The sequence below is a fragment of the Miscanthus floridulus genome, chromosome 9, assembly GCF_019320115.1.
Source record: "Miscanthus floridulus cultivar M001 chromosome 9, ASM1932011v1, whole genome shotgun sequence".
Taxonomy (NCBI): domain Eukaryota; kingdom Viridiplantae; phylum Streptophyta; class Magnoliopsida; order Poales; family Poaceae; genus Miscanthus; species Miscanthus floridulus.
This window is the reverse complement of record NC_089588.1, coordinates 92050625-92066125: the sequence shown is the minus strand read 5'-3', so window position 1 is coordinate 92066125 and position 15501 is coordinate 92050625.

The following is a 15501-nucleotide window of genomic DNA, read 5'->3' as shown; positions in this document are numbered from 1 at the left end:
TCGATGAACTAGTGGAGATGTTTGAAAATGGTGTGCCAGATGTTTGGGACGAGTACAAAAAGGAACATGTCACGATCATGGGACTACTTATCGCTACAATCACCAACCTGCCAGGTCGAGGTTCGTTGTCTGGAGAGAAGACAAAAGGCTATACTGGATGTGTCGAGTGCTTGGATGACACCGATGCGGTAAATCTGCCAAATAACTCAAAGATAGTTTATATGGGACACCGTAGGTTCCTACCTAAGGATCACCCTTACCGCAGGAACAGAAAAGATTTCAACGGTACTATTGAGAAACGCTTAGCTCCAAAATATCAAGACGGGCCTGCGATACTTCGAGAACTCAACAAACTGGAGGTTGTCCTTGGGAAGGGGGACAATGCAGTAGCAGCACCTGATGGGAGCATTTGGAAGAAAAAATTGGTTTTTTGGAAACTACCTTACTGGCCATTTCTGAGTGTACGCCACTATCTTGATCCCATGCACATCACTAAAAACGTGTGCGCTAACACTCTTAACACCTTGATGGACACCGGGGGGACATCGAAGGATTCACTAGCCACACGCCTAGACATGCAACACTTGGGAATCAGGAAGGAGCTGCATCCCGTGGAGCTAGAGAATGGCCAGTTCGAAGTTCCAGTTGCGTCATGGACATTGAAGAAGGAAGAAAAGCGTGCGCTTATTTCTTTCTTCAATGAACTCAAAGTCCCGACGGGCTACTATGCGAACCCAAAGAGGCTAGTGAACATGAGAGAACTCAAGTTCAACTATGGCCCTATGGAGGCCCATGACTATCATGTCATTATGACTCAGCTGCTCCCTATTGCCCTGCGTGGTATCCTCCCCCCAAAGGTCCACGCCCCAATCATAAAGCTTTGCTCGTTCTTCAATGCGATCTCAAAAAAGGTCATTGATGTGTCCACGCTAGAGCAGCTGTAGCGAGACATAGCCAAAACTCTCGTTAGACTTGAGATGCATTTCCCGCCGACTTACTTTGATATCTCATTGCATCTGCTCATTCATCTTGTTGACCAAATTAGAGCCATTGGCCCAATGTACCTGCATTAGATGTTTCCTTTCGAAAGATTGATGAAAGTTTTTAGGAGGTATGTTAGGAACAGATTCAGTCCAGAAGGGGGCATGGTTGAAGGATGGTCAACGGAGGAGGCCATTGAGTTCTGCACATATTATCTGGACATCAAAAGGGTCGGAGTTCTAGAATCTCGTCATGAGGGAAGACTACGTGGCAAAGGAACGATCGGGGAGAAATCTGTTACAGTAGGTGACCCTATTTCTTTCAGTCAGGCACAATTCGCTGTTCTCCAGCTAGCTAAGGGTGTGATGCCATACATTGATGAGCACAGGCAATTGCTGCAAACTCTGTATCCGAGGTCACAGGCTTGGCTGGATAAAAAACATAAGGAGGAATTTGTCAGCTGGTTGCGACGTCGCTTGCTTGGAATAAAGTTGGGTAATCAACTGGATGCCTTAGCCAAGGGACCTTCGAGTACATATCTTAAGTACCAAGGGTATGAGATCAATGGATTCACATTTTACACAAAAAAGTAAGATGGAAAGAGCACATACCAAAATTGTGGTGTTCGTTTTGATGCTCACGACGAGAACGGCAACGTGCAGGTGACATACTATGGTTTCATAGAGGAGATTTGGGAGCTAGCCTACGGTCCATTGAAGGCAGCTCTTTTTTGCTGCTAGTGGGTCCGGCTCGAGGAAATCAACACTGACAGCGAAGGGTTCACTACCGTTGATCTCACTAAGACCGCATACAGAGACGACCATTCGTCCTTGCAAGAGATGTTATGCAAGTCTTCTATGTAAGGGACAACAAAACAAAATGCTAAAAGTAGTCCTAGAAGGGAAAAGGAAGATTGTCGGTGTTGAAGGAGTGACGGACGAAGAAGACTACAGGAGCAATCAGGAAATGCCTCCATTCGGGGCAAACGTACCCCTACCTTTCCTTCAAGAGAGTGACGAACCTACTTACGTACAAATTGATCACAATGAGGCCCTCATTGTTGATGTACCTAAAGATAGTTAGATTATTGTTAACTATGTAATTATTATGCAGACGTTGTATCAGTAATTCACACTGAATATTTAATTTATATTTTGTGCGCATCTCTACAATTTAATTATTGACTATGTAGTCAAATATTAAGATGATGTTCACAAACACTATTATTTGATAATTATAGACCATTAATTAATTATCATAGAATTAAATAATCAAGACACAAATTTTTGTGTTATTTTAGAATATAAACTAACTGCATTATTTCTATTAATAAATAAATAAAGAAAAGCAAACTAAGCGAACTCCCTATCCTAGCTCAGCGGTTAAGGCCGCGCACTCTGTACTCTGAGACCTACGCTCGAATCCTAGGCGGGCCAAACTTTTTGATTTTGCATTTATTATTTAGTAGTGCATTACAATGGGATAAAAGAAAAAATAAAACCATTCTAACCAAACTCCCTATCCTAACTCAGCGGTTAAGGCCGCAAACTCTCGACCCCGTGACCTGCACTCGAATCTCAGGCGGGCCAAACTTTTTTATATTTTTACAAAAGGTTGCGATGGCAGGCTCTAAACCGACACTGTTTTTTAATATTTTTTTACCTAAAGTTGCAGCAGGGCCCTTCACTGCCGGTTTTGGTTTTAAAACCGGCAGTGATATCTTCTATCACAGTCGGTTACTCAAACCGACACAGAAGGCTCAATTCACTGTCGGTTTTTAAACTAAAACCGACAGTGATATGTAGATGCTCCTCACATGCCAACAGTGCTCCCATGACCACAACCGTTGGAATACTGCTCCCACCTACCCCGACAACTTTAGTTCAGAAATAAAAATGTACCACAACTGCTAGCCCCTATAAAATGGCCCTTGGCCAGGAGCTAGCCTCTCTATGCATGTTGGTTTTAGCCAGGACTTATCAGCCATGATACAATGTTTTCCTCTCACAACAAACCACAGATATCGTTATGCATCGTAGTCCACCAAAATGGTGCACACATGAGGTACTAGAAGAATGCTACTAAAGATAGAGCAACGTCGAAGATTAAAGATGCCATGAGGTTCACAGAGCCATCCGCTGTGGTGCTGAGCTAAATCCGATGTGCTCTGGACTGTACCAAGAAAAAGGCCATGTACAGCAGAGGCATGGATTCATCAATGCCACTTATCATCTCCAACTAGTATAGCTTGTAGACCACCTCGGTGCTGTTGTTTGACCCTAGTTGGTGCTAGAAGAATGCTACTGAGGTGGTTAAATTATAATGTGTTGATACACATTGATGGTAACATTGACCGGTATGCAAATAGGTCTTTGTTATCGTATATAGAATTTTAGTGTAAGGTCTGTGTTATCGTATATGTAACTTATTTCTAATTTTTTGTAATTTTTTGATGTATTTCATTACTATCTAAATAAATATATCGTTGTTGTTAAAACTTTCCCACTGTAGTATCTAAATAAATATATCCTTTACATATATGCACCTTCACTGTCGGTTCTATTTAGAAACCAATAGTGATAGTCACATTCACTGTCGGTTCTATTTAAAAACCGACAGTGATAGTAACTTTCACTATCGGTTCTATTTAAAAACCGGCAGTGATGTCCATGCCCCCCTATATAAAATAAACTGCCGGCCACATACATCGATCCCACCCACCCACGAACTCTCTCAGTCTCATTTCTCACATTTCACTCTCACTTCTCAAGACATCCACTCTCTCTCTACGTGATTTGGTCATGGCTCCTGCATTTTTCAATGGTATTGATATGCTGTTTTCTCCAATATTCTATCTATATTCATTTGATCTATATTTATATTCATGTTTCTTTGCATTCTACATTTATATATATTCTTATTCCTTGCATTCGATCTATATTTAATTATGTTGTCACATTTTACTTGGAAGAATTTTTTGTGCATATATTTTATGTTCATATTTTTTTGTATTTTATCGATCAGGTGGTATGAATAACGGACCTCCCCCACCAGAAGAACCAGGTTTCCACCCTGGCGATGAGCCATTCGCTCCTAATGTGGCCATTCCACGGTTCCCTATTCCAGCTATTGTATGAAATATTTTCCAATATCTTTTGTTTTTTTATGCTAACAAATAACTGTAATTAGTTTAATATCATTGTTGCATGCATATATGTCGTAGACTATATCCCCAATAGATTGGCTGCGAACAGCACTTAGCTGGTTCTTTATCTCGGACATCATCAAGAACATGGCATCTAATGCAAGTGGTCGGCTATGGACGTGTGAACTCAGTTTTTTCATCCCTGTGAGGGGTTCAAATCATCGGAACCATATCCACGGGATGGGAATACAGAGCCCGGACAAGATAAGCGCCCAATTAAGTGCCGTCCGCATTTGTTTAGAGGCACTTCGACGTATTTGCTATGATGTGCCTGATTTCTCGCACTTCAAGGCACTTGCTTTGAATGCTGGTGATATCCCCGTCCCGCAAGCAAGCAAATGGTTTGCGAGCTACAACCATGCGGATGTGGTAAAATGATCACTTATACCTGAGTCGTAGTTATTTGTTGTTTATTATTGTAATAACATTCTCTATTTTTTTTCTTTTTCTCCGCATGTAGATTGCGCTACAGGACCTTACCTATGCTGCATGTGGCTTGTGGGCCGTTCTAGACTAAGCTACGGAGCAACTCAGGTACGATTGGGACTTCTGCAATGGAAACCTCGGCCAGCTCACTATAGAAGGACGCCAATACTGCATAAGGATTACTAACAGGGGCAGTGGTCGTTCAGTAGGTTACATCTATGGCCGACCATTCTTTCAGTATTATGAGGCACGAGAGAGTGCACTCATACGGGCATTGGACTTCATCGATACAAGCGGATACATGATCCGTGACATCAATTACCATATATGGCTACAGAGGCTTGCCAAAAAAATTTCAAGCCATTTCGACATAGGCGGAGTATACATGCTTCATAGAGGTACATGTGCCCTTTCATCGAACCATGACTATACACATAGGTTATCAAGGTTTCTGTGGTTCATAGGCATTCCGGTGTCGTATTGGTCTCAAACTTTTTCTTAGGCTTGCCCGTGTCACGTGTGAAGGAAACACCAAGTTTGGGATTTTCCGAAGATGGTTCGCTACTTTCTGAGGTTTAATTGAATTTCCGCACGACGAGACCATTTAATTATAGGTTGAACTGAGTCTACCCACGAAAAGATCTGGAATGGTGCCAAACTTTTACACAGGCTCTAATGTGCCCTAGGGATAAGAATTTTGTGGAGGTGGATGAAAAAATCTATTGGGTCCAAGATGAAATTCACCCTCTTTTGTCTCATTTGGCACACAGAAAAATATAATTAATAAAAAAATGATTAGAAAAACCTAAGATCCTGTGTGGGATCTTAATTTGGGTGTACACGCTTGCCAAAAAAATTTCAAGCCATTTCGACATAGGAATACATAAGCTTCTATTTATTCAGTATATAAAAGAATTTTTTTAATATATATAAACATCACTGTCGGTTTCAAAAAACTGGCAGTGATGAGAAGAAACCGACAATGATGCTTGTTATCACTGTCGGTTTATTTTGAAAACCGGCAGTGATATATAAAAAATTAAAAAATAAGTGGGCCAGCCCTCGAGTTTAAGCTCGGGTCTCGGGCTACAGAGTTCAGACACTTAACCGTTGCGCTAGTATAGGATGTATGCCAAGGTTTATTTATTTTATCTTTTTGACCTTTAGACCGCTTAATAAATTATAAAATTAAACCAAAAAAATTGGATCGTCCGGGATTCGAACACTGGTATCGAGGATGAAGTTGCGTGGTCTTAACCGTTGAGCTAGTAGGAGGTATTCGAAAGAAGTAGAAAAGATAAGTTACTTATGCTGTAACCGCTACACGAAAATCACTGCCGGTTTAAAGAATGACTCGACAGTGATGTCTAGAAGAGCAACAGTACCGTTGGCCCCCTCGATCTCTGGTACGTAGCATATCATATACTACGGTCTTCGTGACAACAAAACAACGACCAAGATGCATCACCACATACAATCCAAGGGACGATGTAAGCAAAACAAGGTCATACAATGCAACATCCAAAGCACCAGTAAATTATTACATCGACCTAAGACATCGATTAATCACTAGTGCTACTAATTACTGCCGGTGCTACCACATGCGTCGTCCCCCTGCTGCCGGTGCTCCTCTTCATGCTTCTTTCACTCAGCCCTGCGCCGGAGCCGTTCCGCGTCCATCGCGAGACGGCGCCGCTCGGTCTCCTTCTGCTAGCGGCGGCGGCGCTCCTCCTCCTCCTCGCGACGGTACTCCTCATGGCGGCGCTCCTCCTCCTCCTCACGGCGGCGCTCCTCCTCCTTGGAGATCTCAACAACACGCTTCAGTATGCAGTCGTCAGTCTCCTTCTATGTGATGGCACGGAGGTGCCGGTCCTCCTCCTTCTGAGCCATCTCCAACGAGTTGAAGATGACCTCCTCCACCGGAAGAGGTTCTGGTTCCTCCTCCGATGCGGTCTCACGGTCTGGATCGTCCTCGAGGTTCACCTCGAGGTCTGATTCAGACGACGACGACGGCGTCGGTGGAGGCATCAGGGGGCGACGTGAGGACGACAGGTTTAGCATCGCCCATGTTGTCTTCAAGCGGTGAGGCATTGTGGCGGTGGGTCGAGGGCCGGGCGAGGTGTGCGTGGAAGGGTGCTTCGCTTTCTTGACGCGTGGTGGTGCAATGGCGACCGACTGTGTGCATGGGGGCCTGGCTTATATAGGCGTGTCGGTGGTTGGAACTGATCACGGTGCAATAACTTGCACCCCTCAGAAGACGGAGCGTGACTACGTTGGGAACCACCATTGAACGTGCCATTGTGCCTGTGTTGGGAAGACGGAGCGCCTACGTTGGGAACCGGCGGCGCGAGCAGCCGATGGACTCCTGTGTAAACGCGGCGTCTCTTCGTGGGGAACTAAAGGGCCACGACTAGTCCAAGGACCAGGAAAACTGTGGCTCTTCATGGGAACCGTGCGACCAGCGTGGCTGGGGAGTTGAAGGGCCTACGCGCAAAGCAGGGACAGATAATCACTCAAAGGAATAAATTCCTTCAAACTTTCTGAAATCAGGTGATAGCTCAATGGTTTGTCTGCTGCTCTAGAACTTGTAGGCTTCGGTTCGATTCAGGGATGCAACACATTTATTTTATCTTTTTGACCTTTAGATCGCTTAATAAATTATAAAATTAAACCAAAAAATTGGGCAGCCCGGGATTCGAACACGTGTATCGGGGGCTAAGTAGCGGGGTCTTAACCGTTGAGCCAGTAGGAGGTATTCGAAAGAAGTGGAAAAGACAAGTTACTTATGCTGTAACCGCTACACGAAAATCACTGCCAGTTTAAAGAATGGCCCGGCAGTGATGTACCCCATCACTGTCGGTTCTTACTTACAACCGGTAGTGATGTACCCACATCACTGTCGGTTTCTAATTTGAACCGGCAGTGATAAGGTCTGGTATAAAAGGCCGCCGCGGGTTGAAATTATCCAAATTTCAAGCCCGCGCCAACCGTTCCCCACGCTCCTCTTCTTCGACGCCGACACCCGTGCACCGCCCCACGCCGGAGCACCTATCCACCGCCCCCACGCCACCGTTCCCAGCCCTACGCTCCTCTTCTTCGACACCGACGCCCGTGCACCGCCCCACGCCGGAGCACTCCCCATGCCGTCCACCGCCCCACACCGGAGCACCGCCGAGGCCATTAGGAGCGCGCGGACAACTGCTTTCCCACCCCCATGGTGAGTGCTAGCTCACTGCCCGCTAAGTGTTTGATGAAATGGACAGCTACTTTTTATTGTTTTATGAGGCACAAGAAATGGACTTAATTTTTTAAATAGTTTTAAAGATGAAGAATGTATGCAACTCTATCCATTGCAGGCTATGCAATGTCACTGATCCAAACACATTTTTATTCCTCATATCTGCAGGCTATTAAAATCACCTCTATTTTTTGAGACAATCTCACTTTGTAATAGCTAGTCCATAGTCAGATAAAACAGGTTCACTACCATCTACAATCTAATCTCACTTTGTAATATCACTTCGTAATAGCTAGTCTAGTTCTGGTGTTATCTACAATCTCATCTTAATTAATTTCCCAATCCTTAGGTTTATTGAATCCCTAGCTAGGATCTGACCTTGATATGGTCCTTGAAATATGTTTGTAGAAACTTTCTAGTGTTTTGATAGGGTCCTACTTTATTTGACTAGTCATGTTGGTTAATTACAATGACTTGCCTATTTCCTTTTTGTTGTAGATGTTTTGCTTTGACCTTTTATCTAATATTTTCTTATATATACTACAAGAAATTATTTATTTCTTGTATAAGTTTTAGTATATTTTAAAAATAATGCTATTTTCAGAGACCATATAACTTTAAGAATAACTCTTGTTCAGTGAGTTACCATTACCACTTACCACATGCCTAATTTACTTAAATGTATAGGCAACCATGGCATGGTATGTAGTGCATGTTGATCATATGCCTGGGATTTATCGAACCTAGGAAGATTGCTATGCTCAAGTCAATCGCTACCCTAGTAATTTGCACAAAAAATACAACATAAAAGCTGAAGCTTTGAGGGCCTACTATAGTCATCTGGCCTACCCTACAAACCATGGCCAACCGGCCTACTATGGTCCAATGAATGCAAACCATGGCCATCCCCTGGCACTGGAGATCGAAGAGAAGCCACCCGCCGGAGATGTGAAGATTAGGAGAATTGCTCCTTGGTCTTGGAAAGATGTCATGCTTTTATTTATGGCTATGGTCATCGCTTTTCTTATTTAGAAGTTGATGTAGGCTTAGTTTCGTAGAAGAGTAGGTGGACTTTGTTGTATGTGGTCAATCAAACAATGAATTTGTTCTAGGTGAACATATGCTATTATTTGACTTTGTTGTATGTGGACTTATTATTAGACTTTGCATTAAACATATTATATATATATATATGAACATATGCTATTAGTAGTTGTCCGTGGCCAAAACTAACCACGATCGTGTCATAGCCATGACTCATCATCGCCTGTTACCCCGTCACCGAAGAACTGATCAGCAACAAGAAGCGGCTGATATCGCTAGGATAGGAGAGCCGCATGATCCGACAAACAGTGACGGTGTCAATTAGGTCGGTGAGAATGAGCAGCCATGGACCCCGTCCGACCTGCTCGATCTGGGTCAAAATGACCAAGATGGCCAGGTAACTTTGGTATCATGTCACTATGTAGACACACACGATAATCAATTGAGAGAGTCATAGCTTACTTGGTGTCTCTAGCAGGAGCCTCCGCCGGCTGAGGAGCCAGAGGGTTCGGGTACCAGGAAGGCCAGATCCAAGCGAGGTGTGTCAAAGATTCCTATTGGTAGGAATCCACACTAGCACATTACTGAGTTCGTTGAATTTGGGGATCCACTCTCACCACCTATAGCTTTGACCAAATACAAGACTATCCTTGGGTTACTTGTTAGGGACTTCATCCCGATTAAGTATAGGAAGTGGATTGGGAAAGATGATGACCGGTGGAGGGTTCTCGAAAGCGAGAAGGATTACATATGGGATGTCAAGATCCTAGAGTATTTCACTTTCCCAGCCGAGTATGATAGGGAGTTAGTCAAGAAAAAGCAAAAGAAATCATGGGGACATGCTTCAAGAATTTCAAGGGGACATTGTACAAGAATTTTGTCCTCCAAAATAAAGAGCCAGATTTTGATGGTGGACAGTTTAGCATGCAGAAGGACTTCTGGCAGAATTTCAAGGAATACAGGTTATCCGAGGAGTACTTAGAACTGAGCAGGAAGAATAAGCAGAATTCGCAGAAAGCGATGAATCCTCATCATCTCGGCTCTCATGGCTACACCAAAAAGATGCCAGAATTTGAAGCAGAACTTCAAAAGATGGATTGCCTTGCTAAGGAAGGCGTTCAGGTTGAGACCGCCGATTGGGAGCCCAGATCAGTATTATACTATATGGGGAGAAATGTACGGCATGCCGAGGATGGGAGCTTTAGCTCCTGAAATCAACCCATGAGCGAACTCATCCAGAGGATCTCCCAGGTAACTGAGGAGGTGAGGCAAGGGACTTGCACTTCTAATAGGGAGAAAGACGTGCTCACCCAAGCACTCGGAACCAAGGAGCACCCTGGTTGCACTAGAGGACCGGTGTTCTTCCTTGGAAACTAGCATTCCCCCAAGAATCTAACACTTACCGGAGCCGCTCGAGGTGTAGAGCGGAACATGAGGTAGAGTATTTGAGGAGACTAAAAGAGATGGAAGATAGAATGGAAGCACGGATTGAGGCGACCGTTGAAGCGTGAGTCGAGCAAATTTTGCTGTCCAAGGGGTCAGTAGTACCACAAAACCCTACTCCTAGTGCCTTTAGCCCATAGTTTAGGGGTCGCAGCAGCTGCGGATCGACCCCGCTCGACGAAGAAGAGGCGAATGTGCCTCATCCGGTAGACGACATCACTGAACCCATCAATGTCAGGTTGTACATCCATCAGGAATGGACAAAGGACAAGGTGGCGCTCGGCCAGGCCTGGCCTGCGGAAGATGGGACAATTAATGGCCGCCCAATTCCACTAGGGTACGCTCGCGTCACCATTGATAGAATACTTGATAAGAAGTTCAACAACATACCCATTGAGTACCCCGTAGCGGAAGACAGGCCGGAACTTGGTCAAAACAAGGGTTCTCAAGTGGTCAGGCGCAAGCACTTCATTAAGCTTGACCATCAATTGTCCTCTGATGATGAGGATGACTGCGAGTCTTCGCCCACCTGCAATGATCACTCACCATCTCCCAACAGAGATCACTCCCCTCCTCATCTGGAGCCATCACCCCCGAGAAGACAGAGGTCTCCTTCTATTCCTCCTCGTCCGACTCCATCTTCATCAGCCCTAAGAAAAGAGACTCCTCCTCCCCCCCCTTCTCCTCCATCTTCATCAGCGTCGGGAAAACAGAATTCTCGTCGTCATCCTCCTCCTCCTCCACCTCAGCCCAAAACAAGATCAAGGACATCCTCGTAGTCGCAGAAAAGGTCCTTGGATTCGGTCGCTAATGCTCCCAAAGTGGACCAACAGAAAAGAAAAAGGCCGTTCAGTGGCAGCGTTACCACCTTGATGAAAGAAAAATTTATAGCACACATCTCGAAGGAAGATTGTGTTAGTTTCTTCAATCTCTGTGCCTCACTGCCTTCGTATATGTTGAAGTCCGAATTTAAAAAGCAAACACAGAATAAATACGCTACAACAAGAGACGAATAAATACACAATAAAGATTTAAGGAACATACAAAAGTACGTCGAAGACAACCCAGGATTAACCATGGAAGAGGCCGCGAACATCTATTATGATGTATAAGGGACGGGAACACCGGCAATAAAGTATGAAAGGGGCAATCTTTTAGTTCCCGATGATGAGTATAAAAATCTGACAACATATATGCGCCAGTTGCATGAATATTACATGGCTCAAGCAACAGAGATGGACGACTTTGGTTTTGAGGTTATAATCCGTTCGCCACATGTTTTCCATTATCCCGAAGAAGAGAAGTTCGATGTCGAGTGGGAGTGCTTGTTCCAGCTATACCAGAAACGCGATCTCGATGTTCAAATGTTGACGCTGTGGACTATGTAAGTACCCTACACGCGTGATATTACAATTAACTACTCTTTCGAGACAAATTGTTAACTTTTGAGCACTTCCCATGATTTTATGTAGGTGTATATCAAAATTTTGCATTGTAAAAAGCAAATGGGTTTACATAGGCTTCTTGGACCCCTTGCGAGTCAATGAGAGGACATGTCTAGGCCTCTATGGATGTGACGTGGAAGACCTAAAACAGAGATTGATTGTTGTTTTCGATGAATTCACAATGAAGAAGAAAACCCACATACTTCTACCCTACAACTGCGAGTATGTGTTCTCGGCTTTTAATTTTATGCTTCTTTTTCGTTAAGATTATTCGATAATTAGGATTCTATGATTGTAGCAACCATTTCGTCTTCATTTGTGTCAATCTTGCCAAAAATCTTATCGAGATGTGGGACTCGAAGAAAAAACCATTTCATCATCTGGATGCACTGGTGGCAGTGCTGAATTAGTAAGCGATCCTAATAACATATTATTTTCTAATCACACATACCGCTTTCTAATATTTCTCCCTTTAATGTTGCTCAGTGTCCGAAGAAGACATATCGGTGGGACGCCGGTCCCATTCAAGGTTGTCGAAATGGAGGGGCAGTACCTGTCACAGCCGGCGGGAAACAATGAATGCGGGTTTTATATAATGTGCGCAATGCTTCGCTACATCGGCGGAAAATCGGAAGAAGCCGATAAGTTGGTGTGTATAATCCCATTTCATTTATGTATGTTAATAATTCAACAAAATGATTTACTGTTCCTCTTTGGATATCATCTATTTTGAACGACAGCGCAAGAAATATAACCACCAAAGGCTGTTAGACATGGAGATCGTCGCACTGTAATCGGAGCTCGCAAAGTTCATCTTAGCCGAGGTATTGGAAAAAGATGGAGTATTTTCCATTGCACAATCCGTGAGGTACAAGGACCAATATGGCCTAGAGCAGCTCGCCAGATTATTGTAAGAAGTCCAAGAAGCATTGCGCAATCTGTGAAGTCCGAGAACATTTCTTTCTTGTTTTGAGGGATCAAGATCTAGATAAGAACATTTGAACTATAACCGTAACATGTGTAATGTTTAATATTGATGGACTTGTTGTCTACGTAGCGTATATAAAGCAAAACCCGATTCCACGAAAAAATATAAATTAAAATCAATTATAAAACAATAAAATGCGAATGGGCCATCACTACCGGTTAGCAACGAACCGGCAGTATTGTCGTAACCATCACTGTCGGTTATCAACAAACCGACAATGTTTGATTTCTCAACACTGCCGGCCTGAGCCATGAACCGACAGTGTTGTCTTGCTCAACACTGCTTGCTTGAGCCATGAACTGACAGTGTTTTCTTGCTCAACACTGCCGGCTTAAGCCATGAACCGACAGTGTTGGATTTCTCAACACTGCCGGCTTGAGCCATGAACCGACAGTGTTGGATTTCTCAACACTGCCGGCTTGAGCCTTGAACCGACAGTGTAGGCTTGCTCAACACTATTGGCTTGAGCCAAGAACCGATACTCTTGAAGCAACCATCACTGTCGGTTGGGACTACAAACTGGCAGTGTTGTTCAACTAGACACTGTCGGGTGGAGGCAGGAACCGACACTGTTTTCTGTAGATCAGTGTCGGTTTTTAAGAATCGACAGTGATGTCAACCCTACATCACTGCCGGTATACCACTGTCGGTTCAAAATCCTGCAATGAAGGAGGTTTTTGAACCGGCAGTGATGTCCAGATCTAGGATAGTGATCTATGATCTGTCTTTTGAAGGTGCTTGTACATATAGAGTGTGTTCGTGTATCCTTTGGGGTGAATATGCATGCGTGCGTGTATGTAAGCATCTAACGTCTATAATGTGATTTATAGAAACCAAATAATAGATATATATTAGGGAAAAAGAAAAGTCCAAAAGAGATAAGCTGCGGCCGTCGTATAAACCAACCAAGTTTTCAGTGTGTACGTTGTCCCGTTGTGGGCGTGTTGCTTGAACTCCAAATGTCGCATACGGATATACTTGCTGCGCTCACGGGTGGCGTCGACTGAATCTGGCTGTATCAACAGGACAAATGAGCTAGTCATCGAGATGATATATATATATACATCGAAATGTAGGCATATAAGCCCGACGATGACACGACGGCCCGCGTGCCGCGTGAGTGCGTGACGAAGTCATGTGTACTACTGACGGTTACACGTACTATGCATGTATCTGTTGGCATGGTCACCGGTTAACATAACCTACTGCATATTTAATTTACATGTGACGACAAGGGCTTGTACTTTTTTTCTTTTTGTGACTTGACAAGGGCTTGTACTTTTGTGGAACAGAAGACACAGAAGACGACAAGGGCTTGTACTTTTGTGGAACATAACCTCTGGCTCCGTTCGCTGGTCTGAACTTTGGCTGAAACTGGCTGAAAAACACTGTTCCGGCTGAATTGTTGTGAGAGAAAAACACTGTTCCAGCTAAAAAAACAAGTCGAACAAGCCAAATTTAAGACAAGCGAACGGGGCCAGACAAGTTAGAAGTAGACGTGAGCACTCGCCTCGGATCGGACATCGGAATACCTACTCCGTATAGGAAACAGGCAAACGTACTACAACGGATCGGAACAGGTGGTGCCTGACGACGTCCAAACTCCAAAGCCTCTGATCGAAGAGTTTGTACGTATCTACTATATGTTTTCTCGAAGATATATAGCGAGATGTAATAGCTTTGTACTTGGCTAGTTAATTATTAGTAACACAACGACTACGTACAGAAATATATATATATATATATATATAGGCTTTTTTTATAAAAAAAGGAGAGGTGCGTGCACATTGTAGTTGTACATGAGCGTACGACATTTGCGTGCAGCATGCGGTCTGGAATCCAGTGGTGTTGATGAATTGATCCTTTGACGTTCCATATTTGTGGAAATGGATGTCAATTGTCCAACGCCCCACTTGAACAGCGCGCGGAGCTGTTCATGGCTAGCTTCTACAGCCAGATGCGGATGGGCGGCAGGTACCCGAGGGTTCCGTTCGGCTCGACCCAGGGGTTGATGGAAACACGAACCGCTAGTACCCTCTTTTCTTTGGGGTCGCCCCGCCCCGTTGTTGATTTTGAGGAGCGCTGCGGACCGTGGAGGAGATGGGGGAAAAGCGAGCTAGGACACGCCAGGATCTATCGAGAGGAAAGTCATCGTTGTGATTCCTCCTCCATCGTCGTCTCGTCTCTATATATACGGCGACAATCATGCACATGCACGCTGCCCAATAAACTGTTGACGTTTATAGAATTGTAGCGGTGGTGGTGTCTGGTCTCATCATCATTTCCACTCCATCGTTTTCTAATGGGAACATATATAGTACTAGCTAGCTAATACTTCCAAATCACATTATTCTAAAACGTCCTCCATTTCACGTGCACTTAAATCCGGCTTGATCCGCTTCTTTTTTTCATCCGAAATAGTATTTTTCTCTCACAAATTCCTCCAGCATTCCTCCAAACCATCTAAATTCCTCTACAATTCCTCCAACCGAACAGGAGCTTCAATTCAAAAGCAAGCTGCCACCACCGGTATATATTGCTGCCGTCTTTTTTCAATTATTCCATCCACATGAGTGATGCGCGTGCGGTCTCCATCTGCTTAATTAATCCGAAGAAATTAAGCAAGCAGCCCAATAAACTATATATCTCGAGCAATGCAGGCAGGGTCAAGTCACCTTCCAATCCAAGGTGTTTGTTGATATTGATACGCATGCATGCATTGTCATGTCGT